The sequence below is a fragment of the Gymnoscopelus microlampas genome, assembly GCF_963454915.1.
Source record: "Gymnoscopelus microlampas genome assembly, chromosome: 5".
NCBI classification, from domain to species: Eukaryota; Metazoa; Chordata; class Actinopteri; order Myctophiformes; family Myctophidae; genus Gymnoscopelus; species Gymnoscopelus microlampas.
The window spans coordinates 33319828-33335677 of NC_139942.1; positions in this window are offsets into that span (position 1 = coordinate 33319828).

Sequence of the window (15850 nt, forward strand, 5' to 3'; positions counted from 1 at the left end):
ACCCAAAGAGATCCAACATAAACATGCTGCTTCAGTGAGAGAGATTGTATGTGTGTGTGTGCCAGTTCTTACATCTTTGTCACTTATATGGTTTGACTACAATGTGAAAAAATGAGAAATGTCAAAATGTTTTGAAAGTCATATAAGATCTACAAGGTCTACATTTCCCAAAAAGAAATGCATGTATTTAATGCAGTCTGACAGAAGCAGGGATACAAAAAAAATCACCACCAGTGATAAAAATGAATGACCAGAGGGCGGGGTATCAAAAGCAGAGGGATGGTTTTCCACCCATCCCACCCCTGCAAATTGAACCCTGCTTTGTCCCTCTTTGCTTTTCTACTAAGCCACACAACAAGAAGACATTGAGGTAGAAGGAGGTGTACAACAACAGCCTAGTGACTCACTTCCCCCGAAGTTCCACCCGAAGAGGTCTTGCAGGATTTTGCTTGCTTATTGCCAAGGAACGTCAGAGCCGTTGTGGCTAATGCAGGAGTCTGTTCTGCAGCAGTGGTAGAGTGTGAGTGCGCAGGAGTGCTGCAAGGGTGATATATGATGAGTGCCAGGGATGTGAAACAAGACTCAGGCAATTACCGCTGTTGGTTTGTGATTATTTAATAGATTTACTTACGATGTTCATCACATAATGTAACAACAAAGCACACCATCGCCGCTTAACATTGCATACTGTACATCATCAGACAATGTTCCCTGTCCAATGTAGTCCCGTGCTCATTTCAAAATATGTCCCGTCAACCTGCTGCATTAATGCAAACAACTCTTTGGAATAGCTCCTAATGGAATCTGGATGTGTGTGTGTTGAGTGTATGGGGGGGGGGTCTGGCATGTGAGTATGACCTGCTACTCAATTGTATCGGCCTGTTTAGCACCTGGACTCGATGAATTTGGCCTTTGATTAGATGGACCTGTGTGTTAGTAACACTGCTTCCTGTCGCAGTGTGGTCAAGATTAATAATAGTGGGGCACGGTGGTGCAGTCTGTAGCGTTGTCGCCTCACAGCTAGAAGGTCCTGGGTTCGATTCCAGCTGGGGACGCTGTAGGCGCTGGGGGCGTGTTCTCTCCTCCTTGTCATCAGTGCCCATACCCTAGATGGGGATGGCGAAAGGGCCTTTCTGTGTGGAGTTTGCATGTTCTCCCCGTGTCCCCTAGGGACATGCAGTAATCCTGGTCTCTATACTGCCTCCCCCTGGTCAGCCGGGGCGCCTGATGGAGGGGAAAGGAAAACTACCCCCTGTCAGGTGATAAGAAGCGGCCTGCTCACTCCTCATGCATTGAAGGAAGCATGGGCTCAGTTCGGGCCTCTGCCAGCCTGGGGCTGGCAGAGGGAGAGTAGCGCCCAGGATTACAGCTTAGGCAATTGACACACTGGGTGAAAAAATTAGTTACAAAAATCGTGGGATAAATAAAACAAAACAAAAAACATAGTGACTATTATTCGTCTTTAGAGACAGATGCCGTCCCTTAAGACGAATAGGGGTAACGGATACGTTTGACATGACTTCTACAAGTGGCCAGTACAGTATAAGATTTCAGTTAACCAGGTAAATATTAATGGGTCGAGTCAGCACACAGACAAATGCACATCCACATGCACGTGCGCATGCATGCACATGCACACGCACACCATGTCTATAAATTAATGCACCGCCATCTGGGCAAGCAGCTGAAGGATTAGGGTGTGTGTGTGTGCGTGCGTGCGTGCGTGCGTGCGTGCGTGTGTGTGCTGGGACTACCAATAGCAGGTTTTAAGCCACAATGCAAGTGTGTGTGTGAGCAGTGTGCATACACAGCTAAATCTAGCGTGGGAATTTTACTCTGACCGTGTAAACATTGAGATAACAGTTAAATTAACACAAGAACTTCCTGTGTAGATGTTCCTCCTGTAGAAGAGTATACAGTATGAGCGTGCTTGCTCACATTAATTGCTGACACAGCATCCCTCTGGTGAAGGAGGCTGTCTGCTAGTATTAATTTGCCCATCATTCAGGCTCTACAATCCAACTACAACAACACTGGTATCTACAGCATATTTCTGCAGACTCATGCTGTACATATGCACAAAAATAACCCCCCCCCCCCCCCCCCCCCGCTGTTCGCTGTTTATGTTTCATGTCTGTCGCTCTAGCTATTGCATAATGTCAACTCCATCGTACGATTAAGTATAAATGACCATAATGACTGTAGGCCTATAATACCTTACCTTACTCTTTCAATATACTGGAAGTGCTTACTTACTTTATATTACGCTGAATGCATCATTTTGCATGCACATGTTCTGCAATTAAAACCATTCGGGAATTGTGCTCTTTGGCTCTTTAAATGAGTCACATAAACAGAGATTTATGTTTTCTGTGTACATGATTTTTGGGTGTGTGCGTGCATACACCCAAATCTCTCCACAAATCTTTTTTACAGACTGCAAAAATCAACTAGAAAAGTGTGTTCATCTGAGCACAGATCCTACCCAGGGCTGTGTCGAGTGCAGCTGTTTAGCATGTGTGGCACCCTGTATGGATGGAAGTGCTTTTGGTTCTGTGTTGTTTAAAGGCCCCTGGTTTTGTGATTTGTGAGATTTGGAGCAGATGGGACACTGCGTTCATGATTGGTGGCATTTTGTGCAAAATGGGCCCCTCCCGCAAACCTTGAAAGCCATTTGTAGCCAATTACATTTTTGGGATTGTACGCCATGGTTCAAGAGAGCGTTATAGGGCAAAACGTGAAGCGGCCAGTTATAGTAGCCTGGCATTAGCCAGACTGATAACGTGGATTCACTCACACGTTCCTCCACGGTGGAGGAACGTGTGAGTGAATCCACGTTATCAGTCTGGCTAATGCCATTGCCAGGCTACTGTTATAGTGCCACAATGAGTCCAATGACTACACAACTAAATTGACTAAAACACTACTGAGAGTGTGCGTGCAAAGTTTCATTCCATTCGGAAACTCTGTTCATGATTTGTGGCAAAACGGGCCCCTCCAATAAACTTTGAAATCCCCATCCCTGGCCATTCCGGCCTGGCGCGTGTTAATAATGACAAAACAATCATATTGCAGTTTGCTGTCACTGAATATTGTAAGTGAAATAGTATTCCCTTTGCTATACTGTACATGCTGCAGGCTTTTCTACAGTATGTTCTTGTAATATATTCTCTACAATTTTGCAGAAACTGTGATTAGCAGACTGCATAGATTTGCCTAGTTTAGATAATTTAACATTTTGCCCCTTGATTTCAGCCAGGCCAGGCATTTGTCAACATCAACAATGTCTGAATTTAGGAAGCTGTCTGAAACACCTTTCCATCCATGAAAAAACACCCTCCCTTTGTCATTTGTAAATTGCAAGGGTCAATACTGCAATTTAGCAGTTTTTATAGCCCCAACTCGCAGTGCAATGTATTGTAATTTCAACCTCAGGTCTGCTCAGAGCCTCTGGTCCCTGCTTTGTCATATTGAACATACGGCACAGCAGACCTGCTGCACAGAAGCTAATAATGTTGAGCAGCTGTATGGCAAGTGGGGACGCTGACAGCTGGAGCTTCACCACATTACCTGGTCTGAATGCAAATGGCCCACTGGTGGAGCCCAGACATGGCTGCATTGCAGAGGGTGCAGGGTGGACAGTATGTGGTACTTCCCCTGGCTCATGGCCAGATGGAACATAATTCCCCTCACGCACTATCATACAGTCTGCATTGATATGCAAAGGCAGGTGCAAATTTTGGTTTAAGCTCACATGCACAGAAAGACATGGGTTACTGACATTTGAAGTAAAAAATACTAAATAATAAATAAAACATTTACATCTTTTGCAAGTTATTTAAAGCCACTCATTTGCATTTTAATATATTTTATTCAAGAACATAGCGCTTTCTGTACTTTATGATGGTTTTGACATAAACTACGCTCTTAAACAGTCATTCACAATATATAACACAATATATAACAGCGATTCTGAGGGGTTTGTAGCAGTGATTCAAGGCTGATAAAATATGCATGCAGGCAAACACCCAAATACACACACTCTCAAATTACTGTGCAAGCCCTGCAGTAACAGTAAGGTAACAAAGCTGAGCCCTGCTAGTACCTTCCCTCATCCTTCCCTCTCTCGCTCTCTCTCTCCTTGTGTTCTGTTTTGCACAGTTTCTACGTTTAAGCACTGCTGTGCTGTCCCAGAGAGTGCAATCAATACCAACCCTCCAAACAGACAGAACACATCTCTGCTTAGCCCACTGCAGCCCCGAGAACAGTACAAAAGCACAGATACTCTGAGCAGGACTTATCAGTTCCTGGTCGGCTCTGACTATCTGATCTGTCCATTATGTAGGCTATAGGGCCTAGTAGCTAGGCTACATTCCACATGGGCACAGTCTAAATCAGTGGTTTTCAACCCTTTTCATGTCAAGGACCCCCAAATTGACACTTAGAAGCCCACGGACCCCCATTTGAAAATATATGCCAAGGACCCCCATAAGAGAAGATTTTCACGGCTCTAGCAGTGATTTTCAACCATTTTAATTTCAAGGACCCCCAATTTGACGTGCATTAGGGCTACCGACCCCCATTTAACTCTGGGACCCCAATTTATATTGTAAAGTCAATGTTAATTTAACTCAGAGAGTGAGACTCAGAGAGTGAGATTTGGCTCCTAACTATGTATCATTTAGCTGGGGACCACCTGGAATCCCTTCAAGGACCACTGGTGGTCCCCAGACCACTGGTTGAGAACCACTGGTCTAAATGAATCCCTTGCCAGAGGTGCATTGGTGTTTAGCCCACTGTCTGTTGAAACATGAGGATTAGGGAATTTGCTTACTGTGAAATGAGAAAGGACTTGCACACAGACTCTTGCTGAAGATGGACTGCATGTTTATTTGTAGCTCTAGTAGTCGTGTAGCTAAAGGTGATTACAAGGTCAAGAAGTCAGGGGATATCAGTTTTAGTGTTGTGGTCAAGGGGAAGTGCATTTTGTATTGACTTGCTGGGAGGCAGAGACAGTGAACTCGCAATATGTGTAGATGTTTGACAACAATGAAAAAGGGAGGCTGATAGATATCATCAGCTCAGCTCTCTATCTCTCCCTCTCTGTCTCTGTCTCTTAGGGCTGTACCTATCGATTATTTTCTTTTTTATAATTCATTTCCCCCTCATTTTCCCTTTAATTTAGGAACATGGCAAAACAAATGATATCTCAATGCCCAAAAACTAAAAATAATAACTAATAATAACTAATCATTTCCCGCTTTTCTTCTTCTTTTTTTTTTTTTTACACAAACAAAAAAAACTGATCAAAGGATTGATTGATTGATTGATTGAAGTACTTTATTTAGAAAGACATGGAAAAAGTACATGGAAGTACAGTTAACAAATTAACAATACAAGGTCCTCTAAACTGGATCGCCCATAAAAGCACAACAGCTTGTTTTAAATGAGATCCCCACACACTCAAATCATGATGACATTTAAGAAAACAGACAAATATACACTACTATGCAGAACATCATACAATCAGCTTACAGGTTACTGGTATGAAAAATAAGAGATATGTACAATAAACAGTTCGAGGGGGGGGGGGTAGGTTAAGACTTTGACAGGGGCCAGTTTGGAATTGCAGCCTCCTGAAGGTGTTTTTTAAGGGCAGTTTTGAAAGTGAGTAGGGTTTTACACTCCTTTACTCCTTTTAGTAGGGCATTCCACATTTTTGTTGCATAGCATGAGAACGAGTTCATTCCCTTGTTTGTGCCAAATCTCGGTTGGACATGATCAGTGGAGCTGCCTCTGGTGTTGTGATTGTGGACTTCATTTACGTTTTTGAAGTATTTTGACAGGTACATGGGTGTCCCAATGTTGTGGTGTATAGTGTAGACCTGGCCCATTGTAAGTTGCCGTACTCCGTACTGAGCCATCCGACCCTAGCAAAATGAGCAGGGTTTAGGTGGGTAGGACACAATCAAGAAACAGAAACACCAAACGTAAAAGAGACATTCCACGAGACCGGTACGATTGGCGTCCCCTATAACCTTTTTAAGTGTATTTTATCTATTGGGTCACCAAAATCTATTTTTAAAATCTTTCAACAGTTTCCACCTTCTTTTAAAACAATTTATAGTCATTTATGTACTCTCATAGTGTGGTCGTAAAGCTTAACAGCTCAACTCTGTTACATGAAATAAAGATAGAAAACAATTATTTGTGAAAACTATCTTTGTTATTTCAACAATATATCTGATTTCTTAATCTCATGCATGCCATGTTGTGGTCTCGTCTTAATCCCCACAGGTAGAGTAGTGGCCACCTTGAGTAAAAAATCACAACCCCGTTCCACTCAACCCCGTTATTAATTTCAACCCCGTTATTAATTTGTTCTATATAATAATAGGGATTTAATGCCTGAGATGGGAAAATATGTTTTTCTGTAAGTTAAATATGTCCTTCGGGTATTCAGAAAAGTAATACAAAAACAATTGTCCAGATCGTACCCGTTCGGTGAAATGACTCAAATAATAATAACAAATCAAAACAAAACAAAATACTATCGATTATTTTCTTAACAATTGTTCTATGGATTACTTTTTCAATTAATTAATATTTAAAAGATCAACAAATTCCATTAACCACTTAAGCCCTATTTTATATTTCGCCACAACAGTGTTGTGCAAAAACAGCCAGCGAAACAGTGAAAATAGCCAATGTACAAGCTCACAACATCTGCTAATTTCACAAGTTTTTAAATGTTTTGAAGATTTTCGCCTATAGAAGGGATAGGGATTGATTATTAATAAGATCAATGAATCAACCAATTATCTTTTATAATCAATTACATTGATTACTTTGATATAAACTGTTGCAGCCCTAGTCTCTCTCTTTCTGTCCATCTCTCACTCTCTCTCTGTCCCTCTTTCCACAGCACACACAAGGAGATGCACACACACACCGTCTCAGGGCACTTGCACTTAGCAGCACCCACTCATACTCAGCACACACATTGACCTCATGATGGACCAGCACTAGCAGTACTGCCTCTCCCCTTTGAAGCGTCAGGCTGGCATCATTCCCACATGAACGCACACTCTGCAGCACAGGTTGTGCTGAAGTGTCTCCGCTCTCAATAAAACATGAGTGGACATATCAGAAAATAACTTTGCTGCGTCCAGGTCTCTAATGGTACTGTGCTTGCGTACGTGTTTTATTAACCCGGGTCAGCACCTGACCAGAAAACCCAGCGAGCTCTGTAAACAAAAAAATATATACATTTATCTTATAAATAAATAAAACACAGGGCAGATGATTCAGGTTCAGACCCCAGTGAGCATCACAGTCGGTCTCCTTTCCCCATGGTCTCTCCCTCTGCGACATTCTCATGGGGGGGGGTGGGGGGGGGGTGACTCTGACTCCTTTTGCTAGCTGAGAAATAATGCTTTGTGAGAGCAAAGCCTCCCAAGCTGAAGAAAGCTGTGTGATGATGCGCTTTATACTGTAGGTCACATTTACAGCAAGTGTGGCAGAATGTAGGGGATGAGAGGAAGGGGAAGGGGGGGGGGGTACCACTGAATTAAAAAGACAGCTCTGCCGCTGCCAAAAGCCAATTACACTGGGGGGAGGGAGCTCCCGCATCAGGATCCTCTTTACTGACAGTTTTATCCAATTTAAAGCCTATAGCAGTGTGCTGTGAATTTATATTGTTCCGATATCTGGTAAGTTGTAAATATCAAATGCAAGGAGTGTGTCTGCAACCAGTCCATGTTGCTGTGTTGGCCTACTGAAGTATGATCTTCAATACTTAACCACTTAAGCTCTATATATACTTCGTCATACGATGAATAGCGGGGGGCAGTGTTGCCGGATTCTGTGAGAGAAACAAGCAACCAGGGCTAGGAAAACCAGCCCAAAAGAAGCGACTATGGGCCACACGAGCACTTTAACATATACATCAGCTATTTGAAAATAGCCGATCTACAAGCTCACAACGCGTTGCGATGCGACGCGTTGTGAGCTTGTAGATCGGCTATTTTCAAATAAAATGTTGCAGGGAAATTATAATAAGCAGATCTGGCAACCCTGAGCGGGGGGGTGGGGGGTGGGGGGAGTGTACAAGCTCACAATGCATCATGATGCAATCCCCCAGTAATGATCAGGGTATAAAAAAGGGTAAAATGGGTGGAAATGGCGAGTAGCCTATACCGATCTCAGAGAATGGCATTTCTTGGTTGTATCGCAGATGCAGCTCCCATGGTGCACTGATCCTTACGGGCATTTCTGCTGACTGGGTTTACAGGCTGAGAACGCTTTCAGTGCTGCTGCTGCTGCAAACCCTTGGACTGAATTCAATCAAAACTGCATTGCAGCTTTCAGCTGTCTGTCAACAATGTTATCCTATAGAGGGGTCACATTTGGCCACAAGGATGCAATCATACCTGTATGTGTTTGAGCAGAGACCTTTTTTTTTAAACATACGTTGTATTGGTGTGATGACATGTCTATTACAGTCGCCGCTAATATGATAGTCATGAACTTGTAATGGAGTATTTTTATATTGCTCTATTGGTACTTTTACTTCAGTAACGAATCTGAGTACTTCTTCCACCAGAATCAAGTGCTTAATTTGTTATGCTAATACCCCTCTCCAGACCTGGCACAGATTAGTCTCATATCTTGATGTCATGTTATCCTTGCACTCGGCAATTTTTCACGGAAGCATTGAAATTGCAATACTTCACTACCAGTCATTCATTTGGGAATAAGCATTGCAGCCGCGCACACACGCACGCACGCACGCACGCACGCACGCACGCACGCACGCACGCACGCACGCACGCACGCACGCACGCACGCACGCACGCACGCACGCACGCACGCACGCACACACACACACACACACACACACCGTCCCAGTGGATGTTGAGTCCTGTATGATGAGCATAGTAGTGGTTGTGAGTTGGCAGTGTGCTTCGTGGGCTGTGAGAAGAACTCCTGGGTGTAAAGTGGTTACATAACGCAGCACTACCTTCGCCTGAGACCATGAGATATTGGTGTTAACGTCTGCCGAGCCCCGAACAGGCCGGAGGGCAACAAAGCTCTCCAGCTGATATTAGGATATCTCACCTGCCCCCCCCCCCCCCCCCCACACACACACACACACACCAGAGGGTGAAGGACAGCTAAGGGCTTGAGTAGGAGAAAATGTGAGGGGCATTGCAGACAGACTGCCTTGCACAGCATCTTAGAGATGTGCCACACCACAGCCTGCCTACCTGTGAATTCTGCAGTGCCTATTGGAGTGTCCATGACAAATCGTTGATGTGTGATCTCTTCTATTTCCATAACATGCTCTCGCCTCCTCTCAGGTTATTGTGTGATGCAGTGGAACCCACAGACATGCTTTATTAAGGTTGGGCGATATGGATGGACAAAGTCAAATATCACAGTAGAACAGAGGGATTCTACTGTTGCGCCTCAGCCTTAAGCGGCCAGTCCGGTGCGTCACATGGGTAGGGACAATAGATGCAATGAGAGAAGAACGCTGGAGCAGCACGGACTATTTAAGCCTCAGAGTCATTGATGACTCTGAGGAAGGTCGAAAGACCGAAACGTCAGTCAAACCCTTTACTTGCACTGCATTAAATAAAAGACTTAAATAGTCTGTGCTGCTCCAGCGTTCTTCTCTCATTTCAGGCTATGCGGCCCTCACCTACGAAGCACTGCCAATCTGACGGATATGCCCTTATATGAAGATCTCTGTATCTGTCAGTCCTTGTCCCCTTTATGCCCATATATGGAGATATCTGTATCTGTCAGTCCTTGCCCCCTTTATGCCCATATATGGAGATCCCTAATGTCATCAGTATATGCCCATATATGGGCATGCCCCCTTTTGTGCCTATATGCTTTGCGGTTTTCAAAACGAATTATTATTACACAAAATCAAACGTTTTATGGTCATGATTCACCAGTAGCCTAGATGGCTTGATTCTAGGCTTAAAATAATGGATATAAATATTTTTGGAAATCTCTATGGGAAAAACGAATGGGCTTTTTGAGTGGAACCACAAAATGGCCACCACTGCTATGCCCTATAGGGCTTAAGTAATTATGACTGGGAAAATAGACTCGTGCCATATCACAATATTAGTATATCCAAAATCCCAGTTGTCTATAGCCTCATGTCATATGTTATCGATATATCATCCATCTAATCCCCAGCCCTGTGCTTTATTACCATAAACATCCTTTTGTGCAGCACATTCCTTCTACTGTATGTTCTCCCTCTTGTGAAGACATTGCTAGTGCAATGAAATGTCTTAAGGATAGCATTTCCACATCCCTTGTGGTGTCTTTATGGTGACTATGCTTATAGACACCTTTTTCTTCCTGCACTGCAGTCAAAGGTAGGGGAACAGATAAGGGACAACTTCAGATATTTACATATTGTACTAGTCCATATCTAGACAACAATGAGAGTTTCTTAAAATGATAAATGCTCTGCATTACTGCTGAAAAAGCAGATGTCCGTTTATGAATCATGACATATACTTGCAATGCTTTGGAAGCTCTACTGCTGTTAACTGTGTTGAATTAAATGCGTATTGATTATATAATATCCTTGCATTTATAGAGAGCTTTGGTGAGTTTACCTACCTCCTTCCACTCCTGACACCACAAAACCTTATTAACTGGATGTTTCCTGTATGTGAGGGCAGTGGGGCAGATTTGCTGTTCAAACACTGATTTTCAAAACATTATTTGTTTATGAAAATGCCAAATTGTAACATAAGTACAGTTTTTCCACATTATTTGAAATTCCAGCATTTAAAATGATGCTGCCCCGTCTTTAATGGAGCTGCGATAGTTTCCACGCAAAACAAAGCCACACACTACTGCCTGTCACCCTCCATCAGCATGCCTGCAGCACTGTTTCTCAATTACCACACTAAATGGAAAATTCCCAAACAGCTTCCTCTAGACTTGAAAAGGCAGTATTCCCTATATGGTACTGAGATAGATGAAACGGCCTTGATGTTTAACTGACTAAATAAGACTTCAGTGGCAAATGAGCCGATATTGATCCTTTTTGATCCACATAACAGACTACAGTTCCTCTGTCATGCAGTTCCTAAGCAGGTATGCTGCTGCTGAGGTCAATTTGCATTCCAGTGCTTTCCTCTGTGTGATTGCATAGATCACATAGACTCATGCAAATCACAAAATGACTTCTTGAACACTGTGGTCAGGGGATAACTTTGAAAGAAAATCTAAAGGAGAATGAAGAAATGGAGAGTTTATGTTGGTGGGGAAGAAATCTTTGGTTGAGCTTCTCCCACTGAGCACTATTGCCCTCTGGTGGAATAACACATATTTACAACGGCACATGGATATAATTGTTCTCCCCACAGTCCATGTAAAGACCATTGGATTACATTCTGGGGGAATTAATTGTATATTTTATGTTCATTTTCAAGATAAGAAATGTCTGTTTTATGGACAGTAGAGGGCAGATAAGGGGGGTGATATGCAGGCTGCATGCAACTCAGATCTTAAAACCACATGAACCCTGGAATGGATGTCACAATAAAGCGGACTGCAATCTAGCAGTGCACCTTGTGTTTTAAATTGACCAAAGACACCCAAGATTCAATTAAATTATCTTTTTTTATTATTCTCATTATAATGTAACAGTGTATGTTCCCTGCAACTTTGAAATGAGAAGTTTTGTGAAGCAAGACTTTTTAAGGATTCAGATTTTATTTTACTGCACTTATTGGATGAGTAAAACCTGACAAACATTTCTGAGGTTTTGTTTTATTTCGGGTGCATTTTAGCTCACATCAGACACATCTTCCTCATATTTAATAATGTCAGCATTTGAAGAGGCATAAACTAACCACACACCATTACACACTGTTGACATAACGAAAAGTAAAACATTTAAATGTATGTGCTATTTTTAAGCATGTTTTGTGAGGATAGTTTTTATACCATACAGCACGACAGCACAAAGGACGTCACGTGGGCTTATGTTACAGACTTTTTTTTCCTCTATGCTCCCAAAGGCGAGAGGGGCCGCACCCTGATGTGCTTGGCTCGACGGTGAGCCACCAAATGGGAATGTCTTTTGTAACACACACCACAGTCTTCACACTTGAATGGCCGCTCTTCTGCATGCTGAACCATGTGTAGCTTGAGTTGAGCTGCACTTGGCCAGCCCTTCCCACACGTATCACAGAGATATGGATTTTGCCCTGTGTGTTTATATTGATGCCATTTGAGGTATGTCCTCTGATTGGACTTCTTCCGACATGTTGGACAAGGGTACCCACCTGTGTGTCTCACCATGTGTGCTCTCAGGCAATCTTTTGTGCTGAACTGTTTACCACAATAGGAGCAAACGCAGGGCTGCCGGTCTCTGTGTCTCTTCTGATGCAAAATTAGATGGGCCAAAGACTTGAGGCTCTTCCTGCATGTTTCGCAGATGTGCAGCGAAACAGGCGGTAAGAGCAATTTTGCGGCGTGAGCTTTCTCGTGTATATTCGGTATAGCGTGAGCTTTGTGAAACACTTCTTACAAGAAGAGCACTGGTACAGTTTCTTGTTTTGATGGCATGAGCCCAAGTAAGGGCTCTGATCGGTGTAATATCTCATATGCTTTGTCAAGTCATGGCAACTAGTAAAGATCTCCCCACTATAGAGCATGTTTTGGCACGGCTGGTTATTTTATACATTGGCTCTTCTGTTGGCTCAGGAGATAATGAAAGCTCAGGTAATGGATTGACTTTTTCAGTGGGTGAAGAACACCCTTTGTCCTTATCAAGAGGCTGGGATTCGGGATCTTGAATTAAGGCTGCAGAACTCTTTAGATATGTCCGTCTATTTCTTTTATTCATGACAACACATGACTTCTGGTGTTTGTCAAAGCTCTTCGGGTAAGTGAAGGTCTTGCCACAGCCACGACAAATTAGACTGTCATGTCTGTACAACTGCTCTAAGTTTGCAATCATTGATGACTCATGGGTTGCAGTGCTTGCCAACAAAGGAGGATCTCTCTCAGTTCTCATTAATATGATGGTCTCAACATCAGGCTGTGCTTTAGGATGCAAATCTGTTTTCTCAAAAAGGCTACTTTGGCTGGTAGACTGCTTTATGTCTGAGTGCTCTTGTTTTTTACCCACACTGTTCATCAGAGTTAAGGAGATAAAACCCTGGCTACAAACATGACACTTAAAGCTTTCAGATGCTGCTCCACTCTGTCAATCTGTGAAAAGCAAAAACATGTTTTGTCTGATTCAATATCCCTAGAATCATTTTGATCATGTTGACGCTCTGCTTCAACAGAATGACCTCGATCTTCAGATAAATAATCAACATGCCTCTCTTCACCTCCAACCACATTCCATGTGGTCTCATGCGATTTCTCAACTGTTTTGAAATCGTTGCCAATTGAGACATGGTTCTGCCAACCTTCAGGGGCAGACATGGGTCCAGAATTGGCAGGTGTGTTTCTTGTGCTAGTGTCCGCCTTCTGAAAGTAATAAGACAGGCTGGAAAGGATGCAGTCTTCACTAGATGTTGACAACCCTGGAATAATTAAATAAAAATCATTTCAACCTTTTTCAACAATTTGAGAAACAGATAACTAAGAAGAGAGGTAATAACTACAGCCTGAGTCCTTGTCACATTCCTAAGCCAATAATATGATGACGAAGTCTCCTTTGTGTCTCCTACCGGAACCGCTGCCTTCCGCAATCAAATCATTGGCTTAGGAATGCGACAAACTCAAAAATATCCATGAATTCAAGTCTCCATGAGGTGACTAATCGATAGAAAAAAAGTACTTTTGGGTGAACTATCCGTTTAAACCCTATTCGAAAATGTAAAAGCCAAACTACAAGGTCAGTGTTTGTAGATCTGCTATTATGGAACATTTTGTAAAACATTTTTAAAAGAATCACATATTATGACATGCCCAAAATAGGGATGCCCGGTTGAGGGTGGTTAAAAGCCAGGAAGCATCGCCTGCAAAATGACCAATAATAACGATGTTGTAAAAAAAACTAAAATGGCCGATATATCGGCCAGACCGATTTATATGTCAGGCTCTAGTAATAACTGAGTGAAAACACCAACACAGTTGTACCTTCAAGGACCTCATGCCCATGACATTTGTGATGCTGAATAAGTGTATTCAATGGCTGTGGCTGGTTCATGAACTCCACACACTCCTTCAGGATAGAGGGGGAGAGACTGAACCAATCAGCTGTCTGTGAACAGAACACATTGTTAAATCAGATCTGCAGGCATGAGCTTTAACTCATTCAGTGCCAATGAAATAAAAGAATATGTGCATACTGTGCCAGCAATTTTTCTTTTTTTTAGGGTATTAGAATATTATTTCACTATATCTGTAATATAATTGATTCCAGCAAGTCAGTCAGCCATTCCTGCATTTCAGCACTTAAAACTCTTAATAAGTAGGACATATACATGTTTTGGGGAATGCATGCATATCCCATATTTTAAATAAGTTCTGGCCTGGTATTTTAACCACTTACACCCTGTACTTAATTAACCTGATTCCCAAGGGCTCTATACTAAGCCCCCTCCTGTTTTCACGCTGCACTAAATATCTTCACCGAAAATTGCCAATCTACAAGCTCACGGCATACTGCATTGTGACTAGCTGTGAGCTTGTAGATCTACTTACTTTTAATTTGCAAAATTCTACAATGTGTAGTTCACTGATAAGAACTGATATTTCTCATTTAATGCTATAGTTACAGTATGATACAGCTCTATTACAGTTACACATGCATCTTTATTAAGAAATCTATCTATCTATTTCAAAAATAGCTGTAATAATAAATAATGTACAAGCTCACAGCTGCGAGATTGTACATCTGCAATTTTTGAACATTTGTGAAAAATCTTGAAAGTGTTTGAAAAAAGTTGGAGAACTTTAGAAAGCATTTTTAGAGGCCTCAGGTCTTAATTTGGTTAATTAACACAATATTTGTTGACCGGGTCCACCAGGGGTCTGTAGTACATGGCACCCTCCTTTTTCCCCCTCTACACCAAATCTCTGCAAAACACAATTGCAAAATACACAATCTACAAGTTGTGTGAGTTCTGGCACAGTGGAACCTAGTCAACCTACCTGTTCAAGGTTTGGAACAGGCAACAGCTTCTGCAGACTGGAGAGGAATTTCATCATTAGAGCCTGCAGGGCTGAGTCATATTTGGGACCAAACACTGTTGGGAAAATGTTCTCTAAGGAGGAACAAAGAGAAAGGCAAACATTCCATTCCACAAGTAAAGTAATAGAGCTCTTATAACGTCAAACTCGTTGCTGTCGGGCAGAAACTCACATTTTCCAACTTTTTTTCTTAAATTAATGCACTACTTTATCATACAGTATCACACATTGTGTGTATTGTGTATTTGTATTGTATGTAATGTTTTACTTACATGTATAGTTAGACATGTATAATTAGATGCTGCATCTCAAGGGGCTATCCTGTCAATAAATTCAGACCAAATTCGGACCACAAAAATAGCAAAGATAGCCGACCTACAAGCTCACAATGCGTCGCATGTGTGATGCATTGTGAACTTGTAGATCTGCTATTTTTGCAACTTTTGACAAAAGTGAAAGTGGTTAATTCTGCCTGTGGGGTTTATATAATATTTAAGTAATGAAACTAGAGCATTGGATCCTTTGGAACACAGGTACTTTTTTTAAACATTTCCTGAAAAGTAACAGTTTTGGACATACAAGATTTCCACCCGACAGCGACGATGTGCACATTAACATAAGGTGCTGGGCTATTCGGGCAAAAAAGTAT